Consider the following 15,619-nt stretch of genomic DNA (forward strand, 5'->3'; position numbering starts at 1 on the left):
CAAGGTTAGGATAGATAAAGAGAGAGAAGATAAAACACATTAATATAAAATTAAACTACTAGAAGACATAAAGATGGCCAACAGGTATATGAAAAGATATTCAATGTCACTATCAGGGAGATGCAACTCAAAACTACAAGATACTGCCTCACACCTGTTCGATGGCTATTATCAAAAAAATAAAAGACAACAAGTTTTGGTGAAGATGTACAGAAACTAGAACCCTTGTACACTGTTGATGGGAATGTAAAATGGTGCGCTATGGAAAACAGTATGGAAGTTGCTCAGAAAAATTAAAAAATAGATTAGGGAATTCCCTGGCGGTCCAGTGGTTAGGACTCAGTGCTTTCAGTGCCATGGGCCCGGGTTTGATCCCTGGTCAGGGAAATAGGATTCCGCAAACCGCGTGGCATGGCCAAAAAAAAGAATTATCGTATGATCCAGCAATCAAACTTCTAAGTATTTATCCAAAAGAACTGAAATTAGGACCACTAAGAGACAGCGTGGTCATATTCACTGCAACATTATTTATAAAAGCCAAGATGTGTAAACAACCTAAATGTCCATCAACAGATGAATGGATAAAGAAAATGTGGTATACACACACAATGAAATATTATTCAGTCTTAAAAAAGGACATCCTGGGCTTCCCTGGTGGCACAGTGGTTAAGAATCCGCCTGCCAATGCAGGGGACACGGGTTCAAGCCCTGGTCCGGGAAGATCCCACATGCCGTGGAGCAACTAAGCCCGTGCACCACAACTACTGAGCCTGCGCTCTAGAGCCCGTGTGCCACAACTACTGAAGCTCACGTACCTAGAGCCCGAGCTCTGCAACAAGAAGCCACCACAATGAGAAGCCCACACACCGCAACGAAGAGTAGCCCCCACTCGCCTCAACTAGAGAAAGCTACGCATAGCAACTAAGACCCAGTGCAGCCAAAAATAAATAAATTTATAAAAAACAAACAAAAATTATAAAAAAAACAAAAGGACATCCTGCAATATTCAACACCACCAGTGAAACTTGAATTATGCTAACTGAAATAAGCCAGTCACAGAAGGACAAATACTGCATCATTCCACTGACACAAGTTATCTATAATAGCCCAACTCACAGAAGCAGAAGGTAGAATGGTGGTTGCCAGGGACCGGGGTGAGGGGGGAAATGGGGAGTTGCTAATTAACGGGTATAAAGTTTCAGTTATGCAAGATGAGTAAGTTCTAGAGTCTGCTGTACAGCACTGTGCCTATAGTTAACAATAATGTATTGTACACTTAAAAATCTGTCAAGAGGGTAGATCTCATGTTAAGTGTTCTTACCCTCAAAAAATTAATTTTTTTTTTTTCTTTTTGGCTGCCTTGGGTCTTCGTTGCTGCGCGTGGGCTTTCTCTAGTTGTGGCGAGCAGGAGCTACTCTTCATTCTGGTGTGCAGGCTTCTCATTGCGGTGGCTTCTCTTGTTGTGGAGCACAGGCTCTAGGCACGCGGGCTCAGTAGTTGCAGCGCACGGGCTCTAGGGCGTGTGGGCTTCAGTAGTTGCGGCTCGCAGGCTCTACAGGTCAGGCTCAGTAGTTGCGGCACACAGGCTTGCTTGCTCCGTGGCGTGTGGGATCTTCCTGAACCAGGGATCGAACCCATGTCCCCTGCACTGGCAGGCGGATTCTTAACCACTGTGCCACCAGGGAAGTCCCAAAAAATTAAATTTTAAAAATTTTTAAAGTATACCACTATCTGGCCTGTCAGAAAAAAAATACTGTATTCCTGATGCAGATTACAATGCTAACAGAAAAATATAATGTAGGATTAAAGGATTCTCTGGACATCAATACAAGTTCCTATGGCCAAAATCAGCACACTTGATAATTACCTCTCATGTTTTAGGAAGCAACAAGTGATATTGCTATTCTGCATCCAATCCTGAATGACAACAATCCAATAAAGGCTAAGGCTAGTAAAATGGAAGTGCTCTTTATGGAAGAAAATCACTCATCTACCTGAAAAGCTCACCTTCAGCCATGTTATGTTTAGGTAAGGATATACTAGAGAGATAATGAAGGCAGGAAATACTTACCTAAGTAGCCAAGTCAACCCCAGAAATGACGGGATAATTCAAAGCTAATATTAGTGCCTGCACAGCCTCAAAATGGAAATTAGTATAACGCTTTTCTATTCTGAATCCTCAGTAAAGATTATCCTAAAATTGGGGAGGGTAGGTGACCCTAACCAAAAAATTATGACATGTCCTGAAATTATGCAACTTTTATTAAGTACTCATCATGTGTTAATGATGACACCGGGCATTTACCACCCATTTATGTATCTCACTGTCCCCATAACAACACTAAGATACAGGAATGATGATCCCCATTTTATTGACAAGAAAACAGAATTAGAGAAATTAAATCACTTCTCTAAGGTCACAACAACTGGTAAGTGATTGGGCCAGGCTTTTGAACTCAACCTGCTTAACTCCACATTCTATATACTTAAGCTTAACTATAATACCTTCCTTCAAATTTAGAAAATCAAAATAAATTCATTCTGACCATGTAATTACAGATTTATCATTGACAGCACATTCCTAGATTAAGTCAGAAGTAGTTCCAGTTATTATCTTCACCTGGAAATATGATTAGGCACTTGTTGGAAACAACTTTGAAACCCACAATTTCAAGCAGTGCAACAAATTACCGTACTTAACACAGGGCAAAAGAAATAAAACAAAAAAGGTGTTGCCAATGCTGAAATACTCTACCATGTAAAAATAAATATTTTAAATGTTTCCATCTATAGATAAGCTTACATTGTTTTAAAAAAACAAAGTGTTCAAAACAAATACATGACAACAGAAATCTGCTACCAATATGTGGTTTCAGGATAATTTTTAAGGAGAATTCAACAGAATAATACTATTCTAACAAACAATGAGCTTTTAAAACCACCAGATTAATGAGATAGTTTGGGACCTACTTCCCAATGGTGTAATATTAACCTCTCCATTTTCAAGTAAATCTATTTTATATGCTCAATAAAACCTCAACCACTTTGTGATAAAGTCATTTCATCTAATGAAGGTAATTGATGTGGAAACTGCATTAACTCTTTCAGACCATGAGGATATTTCTAGAAACACAGATAACTCACTAGTGGATAATGGTAATGCACAGATATTAGAAAAATGCAGAAAAAATAAGACAAGAATATTCTGTGCTTGACTATATCATTTAAAGTGAGAGTTGGAACAACTTCAAGAGAACCATTGGAAAATGAGTAAAAGCAAGTCTAGGGGTCCCCCAAGTGCCGTGGGCAAGTGATAATTCAATCTAGGAAGACCCACTTGGAATACCTCCCTGTAGCACAGATAACTAGAGGTGCTACCGCACACACTAAACATTAACTAATGATGAGCACAAGAAGCTAGTGTTAGTAAGATACATGCTGAAGTAGTTTTAATAAGCTATCACCAAGATAAAAGTGGTGAATTTTAAAAATATTACTTATGGTCAAAGACAGACTAGTGATAACTGCCATTTACTGGCTGCATGACCTTGAACAAAAGTTTCCTAACTTCTCAGGATCACAGTTTATCTATAAAATAGGGATGACAGTACCTGTCTCAAAGGGCCATGGTGAGGACCAAGTGAGATAACTTGAATAAAGGGGTTAGTGTGATGTCTGGATCAGAATAAGCACTCAAAAATATACTTAATATTTTTGTTAGCAATCATAATAATTATTACTGTACTTTAAATATACTACCCCAGATATGCAATAGTTCTTTGGAGCATTATTATTTCATTTTCAAGATTTCCTACAGGCCCCTGTACTTTTTAAGGCATTATGGAGGGAAAGTTGTTATTAAATTACTTGATCCTAAGTCTTTTATCTATTAACTTCAGCCCTTGTACTATTCAATGTATATCACCAGTATGTCACACAGAATTTCTACCTTCAAAAATAGTGTTCTATTGATTTAATCAGTATTCATAGTTTTTAATGTGCTCATTCAAAAATAACTATACCAATATATCATATTTCTTAAACTGGATGGAGTACATCAGGGTATTATCATTATTATTATTTTATTCTTTACAATTTTTTTCCTAAAGTGTTTTTAAAATGAAAAAATATAAAAGCCAAGATAACCATGATAGATGACATTTTAAAAAATCATCTTAAGTCAACTATAAGCTTCTCTTTATTTCAACTTTATTCCTACAAAATACTATTACTTTGCAAGTCAATCTTATTTACTACATTTAAAATATCTCCCTGGGGTCTGGGCAAGATGGCGGAAGACTAAGACATGGAGATCACCTTCCTTCCCACAGATACATTAGAAATACATCTACACATGGAACTGCTCCTACAGAACACCCACTGAACGCTGGCAGAAGACGTCAGACCTCCCAAAAGGCAAGAAACTCCCCACGTACCTGGGTAGGGCAAAAGAAAAAAAAGAAATAACAGAGACAAAAGAATAGGGATGGGATCTGCACCAGTGGGAGGGAGCTGTAAAGGAGGAAAGGTTTCCACACACTAGGAAGCCCCTTCGCGGGCGGAGACTGCGGGTGGCAGAGGGGGGAAGCTTCGGAGCCACGGAGGAGAGCGCAGCCACAGGGGTGCGGAGGGCAAAGCGGAGAGATTCCCGCACAGAGGCTCGGTGCCGACCAGCACTCACCAGCCCAAAAGTCTTGTCTGCTCAGCCGCCGGGGCGGGCGGGGGCTGGGAGCTGAGGCTCGGGCTTCGGTCAGATCGCAGGGAGAGGACTGGGGTTGGCGCCGTAAACACAGCCTGAAGGGGTTAGCGCACCACAGCTGGCCGAAGAGGCAAGAGACTTTTTCTTGCCTCTTTGTTTCGCGGTGCACAAGTAGAGGGGATTCAGAGCGCCGCCAAAAGAGCTCCAGAGACGGGAGCGAGCTGCGACTATCAGCGCGGACTCCAGAGGCGGGCATGAAACACTAAGGCTGCTGCTGCCGCCACCAAGAAGCCTGTGTGCAAGCACAGGTCACTATCCACACCGCCCCTCCCGGGAACCTGCGCAGCCCGCCACTGCCAGGCTCCCGTGATCCAGGGACAACATCCCCAGGAGAACACACGGTGCGCCTCAGGGTGCTGCAACGTCACGCTGGCCTCTGCCACCGCAGGCTCGCCCCACATCCGTACCCCTCCCTCCCCCCGGCCTCAGTGAGCCAGAGCCCCCGAAGCAGCTGCTCCTTTAACCCCATCCTGTGTGAGCAAAGAACAGACACCCTCAGGCGACCTACATGCAGAGGCAGGTCCAAATCCAAAGCTGAACCCTGGGAGCTGTACGAACAAAGAAGAGAAAGGGAAATTTCTCCCAGCAGCCTCAGAAGCAGCGGATTAAAGCTCCACAAACAACCTGATGTACCTGCATCTGTTGAATACCTGAATAGACAACGAATCATCCCAAATTCAGGAGGTGGACTTTGGGAGCAGGATATATTAATTTTTCCCCTTTTCCTTTTTTTTGTGAGTGTATATGTGTATGCTTCTGGGTGAGATTTTGTCTGTATAGCTTTGCTTCCACCATTTGTCCGAGGGTTCGGTCCGTCCGTTTTTGGTTTTTTTTTTTTTTTTTACTTAAAAAATTCTTTTCTTAATAAACTTTTTCTTAATAATTTTTTCCTTATTTTTTATTTTAAAAAATTTTAAAAATTTTAAAATAATTTTTATCTTTTTATTTTAAAAAATTAAAAAATTTTTTCTTACTAAATTTTTTACTTAATAATTTTTTTCTTATTTTTTATTATAAAAAATTAATAAATGTATTTTTAAAAATTTTTTTAAAATTTTTTCTTAATAAAATTTTTTCTTAATCATGTTTTTTCTTATTTTTTGTTATAATAGCTTTATTTTATTTTATTTTATCCTCTTTCTTTCTCTCTTTCTATTTTTTCTCCCTTTTATTCTGAGCCGTGTGGATGAAAGGCTCTTGGTGCTCCAGGCAGACATCAGGGCTGTGCCTCTGAGGTGGGAGAGCCAACTTCAGGACACTGGTCCACAAGAGACCTCCCAGCTCCACGTAATACCAAACAGCGAAAATCTCTGAGAGATCTCCATCTCAACATCAAGACCCAGCTTCACTCAACAACCAGCAAGCTACAGTGCTGGACACCCTATGCCAAACAACTAGCAAGACAGGAACACAGCCCCATCCATTAGCAGAGAGGCTGACTAAAATCATAATAAGGCCACAGACACTTCAAAACACACCACCAGACGTGGACGTGCCCACGAGAAAGACAAGATCCAGCCTCATCCACCAGAACACAGGCACTACTCCTCTCCACCAGGAAGCCTACACAACCCACTGAACCAACCTTAGCCACTGGGGACAGATACCAAAAACAACAAGAACTACGAACCTGCAGCCTGCAAAAAGGAGACCCCAAACACAGTAAGATAAGCAAAATGAGAAGACAGAAAAACACACAGCAGATGAAGGAGCAAGGTAAAAACACACCAGACCTAACAAATGAAGAGGAAATAGGCAGTCTACCTGAAAAAGAATTCAGAATAATTATAGTAAACATGATCGAAAATCTTGGAAATAGAATAGACAAAAGGCAAGAAACATTTAACAAGGACCTAGAAGAACTAAAGAGGAACCAAGCAACGATGAAAAGCACAATAAATGAAATTAAAAATACTCTAGAAGGGATGAATAGCAGAACAACTGAGGCAGACCGGGTAAGTGACCTGGAATATAAAATAGTGGAAATAACTACTGCAGACCAGAATAAAGAAAAAAGAGTGAAAAGAACTGAGGACAGTCTCAGAGACCTCTGGGACAACATTAAACACACCAACATTCGAATTATAGGGGTCCCAGAAGAAGAAGAGAAAAAGAAAGGGACTGAGAAAATATTTGAAGAGATTATAGTTGAAAACTTCCCTAATATGGGAAAGGAAATAGTTAATCAAGTCCTGGAAGCACAGAGAGTCCCATACAGGATAAATCCAAGGAGAAACACACCAAGACACATATTAATCAAACTATCAAAAATTAAATATAAAGAAAACATTTTAAAAGCAGCAAGGGAAAAACAACAAATAACACACAAGGGAATCCCCATAAGGTTAACAGCTGATCTTTCAGCAGAAACTCTGCAAGCCACAATAGAGTGGCAGGATATACTTAAAGTGAGAAGGAGAAAAACCTACAACCAAGATTACTCTACCCAACAAGGATCTCATTCAGACTTGATGGAGAAATTAAAACCTTTACAGACAAGCAAAAGCTGAGAGAGTTCAGCACCACCAAACCAGCTTTACAACAAATGCTAAAGGAACTTCTCTAGGCAAGAAACACAAGAGAAGGAAAACACCTACAATAACAAACCCAAAATATTTAAGAAAATGGGCATAGGAACATACATATCAATAATTACCTTAAATGTAAATGGATTAAATGCTCCCACCAAAAGACACAGACTGGCTGAATGGATACAAAAACAAGACCCGTATATATGCTGTCTACAAGAGACCCACTTCAGACCTAGGGAAACATACAGACTGAAAGTGAGGGGATGGAAAAAGATATTCCATGCAAATGGAAATCAAAAGAAAGCTGGAGTGGCAATTTTCATATCAGACAAAATAGACTTTAAAATAAAGACTATTACAAGAGACAAAGAATGACACTATATAATGATCAAGGGATCGATCCAAGAAGAAGGTATAACAATTGTAAATATGTATGCACCCAACATAGGAGCACCTCAATACATAAGGCAAATACTAACAAACAGCCATAAAAGGGGAAATCAACAGTAATACAATCATAGTAGGGGACTTTAACACCCCACTTTCGCCAATGGACAGATCATCCAAAATGAAAATAAATAAGGAAACACAAGCTTTAAATGATACATTAAACAAGATGGACTTAATTGATATTTACAGGACATTCCACCCAAAAACAACAGAATACACATTTTTCTCAAGTGCTCATGGAACATTCTCCAGGATAGATCATATCTTGGGTCACAAATCAAGCCTTGGTAAATTTAAGAAAATTGAAATAATATCAAGTATCTTTTCCGACCACAACGCTATGAGACTAGATATCAATTACAGGAAAAGATCTGTAAAAAATACAAACACATGGAGGCTACACAATACACTACTTAATAACGAAGCGATCACTGAAGAAATCAAAGGGGAAATCAAAAAATACCTAGAAACAAATGACAATGGAGACACGACAACCCAAAACCTATGGGATGCAGCAAAAGCAGTTCTAAGAGGGAAGTTTATAGCAATAAAAGCCTACATCAAGAAACAGGAAACAACTCGAATAAACAACCTAAACTTGCACCTAAAGCAATTAGAGAAAGAAGAACAAAAAAACCCCAAAGCTAGCAGAAGGAAAGAAATCATAAAGATCAGATCAGAAATAAATGAAAAAGAAATGAAGGAAACAATAGCAAAGATCAATAAAACTAAAAGCTGGTTCTTTGAGAAGATAAACAAAATTGATAAACCATTAGCCAGACTCATCAAGAGAAAAAGGGAGAAGACTCAAATCAATAGAATCAGAAACGAAAAGGGAGAAGTAACAACTGACACTGCAGAAATACAAAGGATCATGAGAGATTACTACAAGCAACTCTATGCCAATAAAATGGACAACCTGGAAGAAATGGACAAATTCTTAGAAATGCACAACCTGCCGAGACTGAACAAGGAAGAAATAGGAAATATGAACAGACCAATCACAAGCACTGAAATTGAAACTGTGATTAAAAATCTTCCAACACACAAAAGCCCAGGACCAGATGGCTTCACAGGCGAATTCTATCAAACATTTAGAGAAGAGCTAACACCTATCCTTCTCAAACTCTTCCAAAATATTGCAGAGGGAGGAACACTCCCCAACTCATTCTATGAGGCCACCATCACCCTGATACCAAAACCAGACAAAGATGTCACAAAGAAAGAAAACTACAGGCCAATATCACTGATGAACATAGATGCAAAAATCCTCAACAAAATACTAGCAAACAGAATCCAACAGCACATTGAAAAGATTATACACCATGATCAAGTGGGGTTTATCCCAGGAATGCAAGGATTCTTCAATATACGCAAATCAATCAACGTGATACATCATATTAACAAATTGAAGGAGAAAAACCATATGATCATCTCAATAGATGCAGAGAAAGCTTCTGACAAAATTCAACACCCATTTATGATAAAAGCCCTGCAGAAAGTAGGCATAGAGGGAACTTTCCTCAACATAATAAAGGCCATATATGACAAACCCACAGCCAACATTGTCCTCAATGGTGAAAAACTGAAACCGTTTCCACTAAGATCAGGAACAAGACAAGGTTGCCCACTCTCACCACTATTATTCAACATAGTTTTGGAAGTGTTAGCCACAGCAATCAGAGAAGAAAAAGAAATAAAAGGAATCCAAATCGGAAAAGAAGAAGTAAAGCTGTCACTGTTTGCAGATGACATGATCCTATACATAAAGAATCCTAACGATGCTACCAGAAAACTACTAGAACTAATCAATGAATTTGGTAAAGTAGCAGGATACAAAATTAATGCACAGAAATCTCTTGCATTCCTATACACTAATGATGAAAAATCTGAAAGTGAAATTAACAAAACACTCCCGTTTACCATTGCAACAAAAAGAATAAAATATCTAGGAATAAACCTACCTAAGGAGACAAAAGACCTGTATGCAGACAATTATAAGACACTGAGGAAAGAAATTAAAGATGACACAAATAGATGGAGAGATATACCATGTTCTTGGATTGGAAGAATCAACATTGTGAAAATGACTCTACTACCCAAAGCAATCTACAGAGTCAATGCAATCCCTATCAAACTACCACTGGCATTTTTCACAGAACTAGAACAAAAAATTTCACAATTTGTATGGAAACACAAAAGACCCCGAATAGCCAAAGCAATCTTCAGAACAAAAAATGGAGGTGGAGGAATCAGGCTCCCTGACTTCAGACTATATTACAAAGCTACAGTAATCAAGACAGTTTGGTACTGGCACAAAAACAGAAACATAGATCAGTGGAACAGGATAGAAAGCCCAGAGATAAACCCACGCACATATGGTCACCTTATCTTTGATAAAGGAAGCAGGCATATACACTGGAGAAAGGACAGCCTCTTCAATAAGTGGTGCTGGGAAAACTGGACAGGTACATGTAAAAGTATGAAATTAGAACACTCCCTAACACCATACACAAAAATAAACTCAAAATGGATTAAAGACCTAAGTGTAAGGCCACACACTATCAAACTCTTAGAGGAAAACATAGGCAGAACACTCTAGGACATAAATCACAGCAAGATCCTTTTTGACCCAACTCCTAGAGAAATGGAAATAAAAACACAAATAAACAAATGGGACCTAATGAAACTTAAAAGCTTTTGCACAGCAAAGGAAACCATAAACAAGACCAAAACACAACCCTCAGAATGGGAGAAAATATTTGCAAATGAAGCAACTGACAAAGGATTAATCTCCAAGATTTACAAGCAGTTCATGCAGCTCAATAACAAAAAAGCAAACAACCCAATCCAAAACTGGGCAGAAGACCAAAATAGACATTTCTCCAAAGAAGATATACAGATTGCCAACAGACACATGAAAGAATGCTCAACATCATTAATCATTAGAGAAATGCAAATCAAAACTACAATGAGGTATCATCTCACACCGGTCAGAATGGCCATCATCAAAAAATCTAGAAACAATAAATGCTGGAGAGGGTGTGGAGAAAAGGGAACACTCTTGCACTGTTGGTGGGAATGTAAATTGATACAGCCACTATGGAGAACAGTATGGAGGTTCCTTAAAAAACTAAAAATAGAACTACCATACGACCCAGCAATCCCACTACTGGGCATATACCCTGAGAAAACCATAATTCAAAAAGAGTCATGTACCAAAATGTTCATTGCAGCTCTATTTACAATAGCCAGGACGTGGAAGCAACCTAAGTGTCCATCATCGGATGAATGGATAAAGAAGATGTGGCACATATATACAATGGAATATTTCTCAGCCATAAAAAGAAACGAAATGGAGGTATTTGTAGTGAGGTGGATGGAGTTAGAGTCTGTCATACAGAGTGAAGTAAGTCAGAAAGAGAAAAACAAATACAGTATGCTAACACATATATATGGAATCTAAGGAAAAAAAAAGAAAAAAAGGTCATGAAGAACCTAGTGGCAAGATGGGAATAAAGACACAGACCTACTAAAGAATGGACTTGAGGATATGGGGAGGGGGAGGGGTAAGATGTGACAGGGTGAGAGAGTGGCATGGACATATATACACTACCAAATGTAAAATAGATAGCTAGTGGGAAGCAGCCGCATAGCACAGGGAGATCAGCTCGGTGCTTTGTGACCACCTAGAGGGGTGGGATAGGGAGGGTGGGAGGGAGGGAGACGCAAGAGGGAAGAGATATGGGAACATATGTATATGTATAACTGATTCACTTTGTTATAAAGCAGAAACTAACACACCATTGTAAAACAATTATACTCCAATAAAGATGTTAAAAAATATAAAATAAAATAAATAAATAAATAAAATATCTCCCACTTAGGCATTTGGAATTTCAGCTCTTAGAAATGCTTCTTTACCTGAAACCAACCTAATGTTTTTAAATTTATGTTTGATGCCTATAAGTTACAGCTTATGAAACTGTTGGGAAAAAAGTTTCCATAAAACTCCATAAAAATAATTTAATCCCCATTCAATTATCTCCTCTGTATAGTTCTTAAATAAGCTCTAAAAGTGGTTCTAGAACTGTTGCTTATAGGCAAAAACTCATAAGCAACCATAATTCCCATTAATAGTGATGAAAAATCTGCAGAATTTCTAGCATCAAGCATAATAGCATAAGTCATTTATAGGCATATTCTATAAAAACCAACAAATTGTCCAGGTAAAAAAGTGTAAAAATTGTTGGATGAGATCTTGGTAGCAGCTGTATCATCAGCATTTGCCATCCTGCCAGTTGCTAAGGTGCTATTCAAATTAGCAAGAATTTATCTGTTCAAACTAATTACCGCTTAAATTTCATCTCCTTCCCTGCAGGACTGTCCCACTTCAAATTCTCAAAGAGCTTTTTGATGAGAAAAACTCAAGTTTACATGCCCTTTGTAACTAAATCACATTGAAAGTATCTCTAATTTTTTTTTAGTTTTATTTATTTTTGGCTGCGTTGGGTCTTTGCTGCTGCGCAGGGGCTTTTCTCTAGTTGCGGCGAGCTGGGGCTACTCTTCGTTGTGGCGCGCAGGCTCCTCTTTGCGGTTGCTTCTCTTGTTGCAGAGCATGGGCTCTAGGCGTGCAGGCTCAGTAGTTGCAGCACGCGGGCTCTAGGGCATGCAGGCTCAGTAGTTGTGGCACACGGGCTTAGCTGCTCCGCGGCATGTGGGATCTTCCCAGACCAGGGATCGAACCCATGTCCCCTGCATTGGCAGGCAGATTCTTAACCACTGCACCACCAGGGAAGTCCCTGTAATTTTGCTTCACTTAAACTCTAAAGTTGGCTTCACTTATTCTTATTCTATATCCTAATATTACACCACCAACAGAGCTTCTCTGCAACTTCTCAGTTTGTTCTTTTGAGAGAACTGTACTAAGGGTTAAAAAGTCAAATTCAAGTTAACAGGCATTTTGGCTAGATTCACCTTTTTCAATGAGCTCCCTTGCTTCATGCTTTCAAATAACACTTAACATTCTCACATTCTTTAATTTATTACTGGCAGCAAAACTGACAATCCATTTAAGATCATTTATGGATAAAATGAGAACAATCTTTTGGACGGTATGATTTTGACAAAAAATTGCAGGATTTGAGAGTCCAATGAGAGGAGACTACATCAAAATGACACTAAGAACAAAAAGCAGAATGAAGGGATTCAACACCACAAGCACCCAAGCAGATTACAGCCAGGCTATAAGAAAAAGAATTTGCACACATAGCAAAATTAAGTCTATGTGCATGGCTTGTGTTAAGTAAAAACTCAAACAGAGCACTTATTTAGCCAGGGACGAATGAGTATGCTCAGAAAAATAATACACTAGTGAATGAATGAAGGAATTGGCTTTAATCAAGGCTACTTGCCTTCAAAGCATACATTTTGCATGACCAACTGGAAATGATTTTTACACAAATATGACAACTTCCAGAGAGCAGATAAGATACTAACTTTTCAGCTTGAGTCTATAAAATGAAAGAATGAACTCTTTCATCATTAACTCTGCTCTCAAATAATAAATTAAAAACATGAGGTTGTCTTGAAATGCATCAAAAAATAAGGTGAATAGAAAGATGGATAGATAACGCGATAAATCAAGTATAGCAAGATATTAATGTGAAAATCTTGGAGGTGAATATATGGGTGCCTAATGTAAATTTCTTTCAACTTGGCTATAGGTGAAAACTTTTAAGTTGGGGGAAAACTACATTTGCCTTTATTTTCTGACCAAACTCTCCTACAAAAGAAACACTGTTTTTCTGCTACATTGTAAAACTACACCTGAAAATATGGTAGACATTCACATGATAGAAACTAATTTATGAACTTAATACTTCCTCATACATCTATATCTTACTGAAAATGCAGGGGGAAGGAGAACGACTGCTAAGGCAAGGGCTAATCCTTAGTAATGACGGAAGAGAGAATTCCTTATTACTGGCTTCTTAAAGACCTAGTTTTATTTGTAACTGGATTCAAAACCTAAGTGAATTATATCACTAGGTTAGTTCAGTTTCAAATAAAAGGTAAAAAATATAAATGGTTAACAGAACATTAATTTTTACCCACATTAAAAAGCTACAACTAGACTATCTTAGAATGTGCTGTGTATGAAAGAAAACTGATATGAACCTTAATCCTCTTTTTTAATTTTCATGTTTTAATATATAACTCAAGTATAGGCAAAAGCATTTCCTTCTAAATAAACAACAAATCAGTAATGTGTAATGTGTATGACACCTACCATACAGGGATCTTTAAACAGCTATAAAATAGATCACAGACCTTCCTCCCCACAGATACATGAGAAATACATCTACACGTGGAACTGCTCCTACAGAACACCCACTGAACGCTGGCAGAAGACGTCAGACCTCCCAAAAGGCAAGAAAATCCCCACGTACTTGGGTAGGGAAAAAGAAAAAAGAAATAACAGAGACAAAAGAATAGGGACGGGACCTGCACCAGTGGGAAGGAGCTGTGAAGGAGGAAAGGTTTCCACACACTAGGAAGCCCCTTCGCGGGCGGAGACTGCGGGTAGCAGAGGGGGGAAGCTTCAGAGCCACGGAGGACAGCGCAGCCACATTGGTGCGGAGGGCAAAGCGGAGAGATTCCCGCACAGAGGCTCGGTGCCGACCAGCACTCACCAGCCCGAGAGGCTTGTCTGCTCAGCCGCCGTGGCGGGCGGGGGCTGGGAGCTGAGGCTCGGGCTTCGGTGCTAGCCGGGAGGGAGTCCGGGAAAAAGACTGCAGCTGCCAAAGAGGCAAGAGACTTTTTCTTGCCTCTTTGTTTCGCGGCGTGCAAGGAGAAGGGATTCAAGCGCCACTTAAACGAACTCCAGAGACGGGCGCGAGCCGCGGCTGTCAGCGCGGACCCCAGAGACGGGCATGAGACACTAAGGCTGCTGCTGCCGCCACCAAAAAGCCTGTGGGCGAGCACAGGTCATTCTCCACACCGCCCCTCCCGGGAGCCTGTGCAGCCCGCCACGGCCAGGCTACCGTAATCTGGGGACAACTTCCCCGGGAGAGCGCACGGCGCGCCTCAGGCTGCTGCAACGTCACGCCGGCTTCGGCCGCCGCAGGCTTGCCCCGCCTCCTCCGTACCGCTCCCTCCCCCCAGCCTGACTGAGCCAGAGCCCACGAATCAGCTGCTCCTTTAACCCCGTTCTGTCTGGGCGGGGAACAGACGCCCTCAGGCAACCTACATGCAGAGGCGGGTCCAAATCCAAAGCTGAACCCTGGGAGCTGTACGAACAAAGAAGAGAAAGGGAAATTTCGCCCAGCAGCCTCAGAAGCAGCGGATTAAAGCTCCACAAACAACCTGATGTACCTGCATCTGTTGAATACCTGAATAGACAACGAATCATCCCAAATTCAGGAGGTGGACTTTGGGAGCAGGATATATTAACTTTTTCCCTTTTCCTTTTTTTGTGAGTGTATATGTGTATGCTTCTGGGTGAGATTTTGTCTGTATAGCTTTGCTCTCACCGTTAGTCCTAGGGTTAGGTCCGTCCGATTTTTTTTTTTTTTTTTTCTTAAAAAAAATTTTTTTCCCCTAATAAATGTTTTCTTAATAATTTTTTCCTTATTTTCTATTTTTAAAAAATTAAAAAAAAATTTTTAATAAGTTTTTTCATATTTTTTATTTTAAAAAATTAAAAAACTTTTTTTCTTAATAAATTTTTTCTTAATTTTTTTCTTATTTTTAGTATAAAAAATTAATAAATCTATTTTTAAAAATTAAAAAAAAATTTTTCTTAATAAATTTACTCTTAATAATTTTTTTTCTTATTTTTTATTATAATTGCTTTATTTTATTTTATTTTATCCTC

The 15,619-nt window shown here is 39.4% G+C and overlaps 1 protein-coding gene across 5 annotated transcripts in view; it reads right to left on the bottom strand.

The window, feature by feature from the left end:
* Positions 1 to 15,619, bottom strand: part of DNAJC13 (DnaJ heat shock protein family (Hsp40) member C13) — a 128,690-nt gene that overhangs the window by 100,286 nt on the left and 12,785 nt on the right. Inside the window, exon 1 of one of the 5 annotated variants that reach the window (XM_061194672.1) lies at positions 1,322 to 1,629. The exons of the other annotated variants lie outside the window; for them this stretch is intronic. The gene's annotated coding sequence lies outside the window, so the exon portion shown is untranslated. Of the gene's footprint in view, positions 1 to 1,321; positions 1,630 to 15,619 lie in introns of those variants that run through there. 5 annotated transcript variants of the gene reach the window in all.

Source organism: Eubalaena glacialis, chromosome 6 (assembly GCF_028564815.1).
Source record: "Eubalaena glacialis isolate mEubGla1 chromosome 6, mEubGla1.1.hap2.+ XY, whole genome shotgun sequence".
Classification (NCBI taxonomy): domain Eukaryota; kingdom Metazoa; phylum Chordata; class Mammalia; order Artiodactyla; family Balaenidae; genus Eubalaena; species Eubalaena glacialis.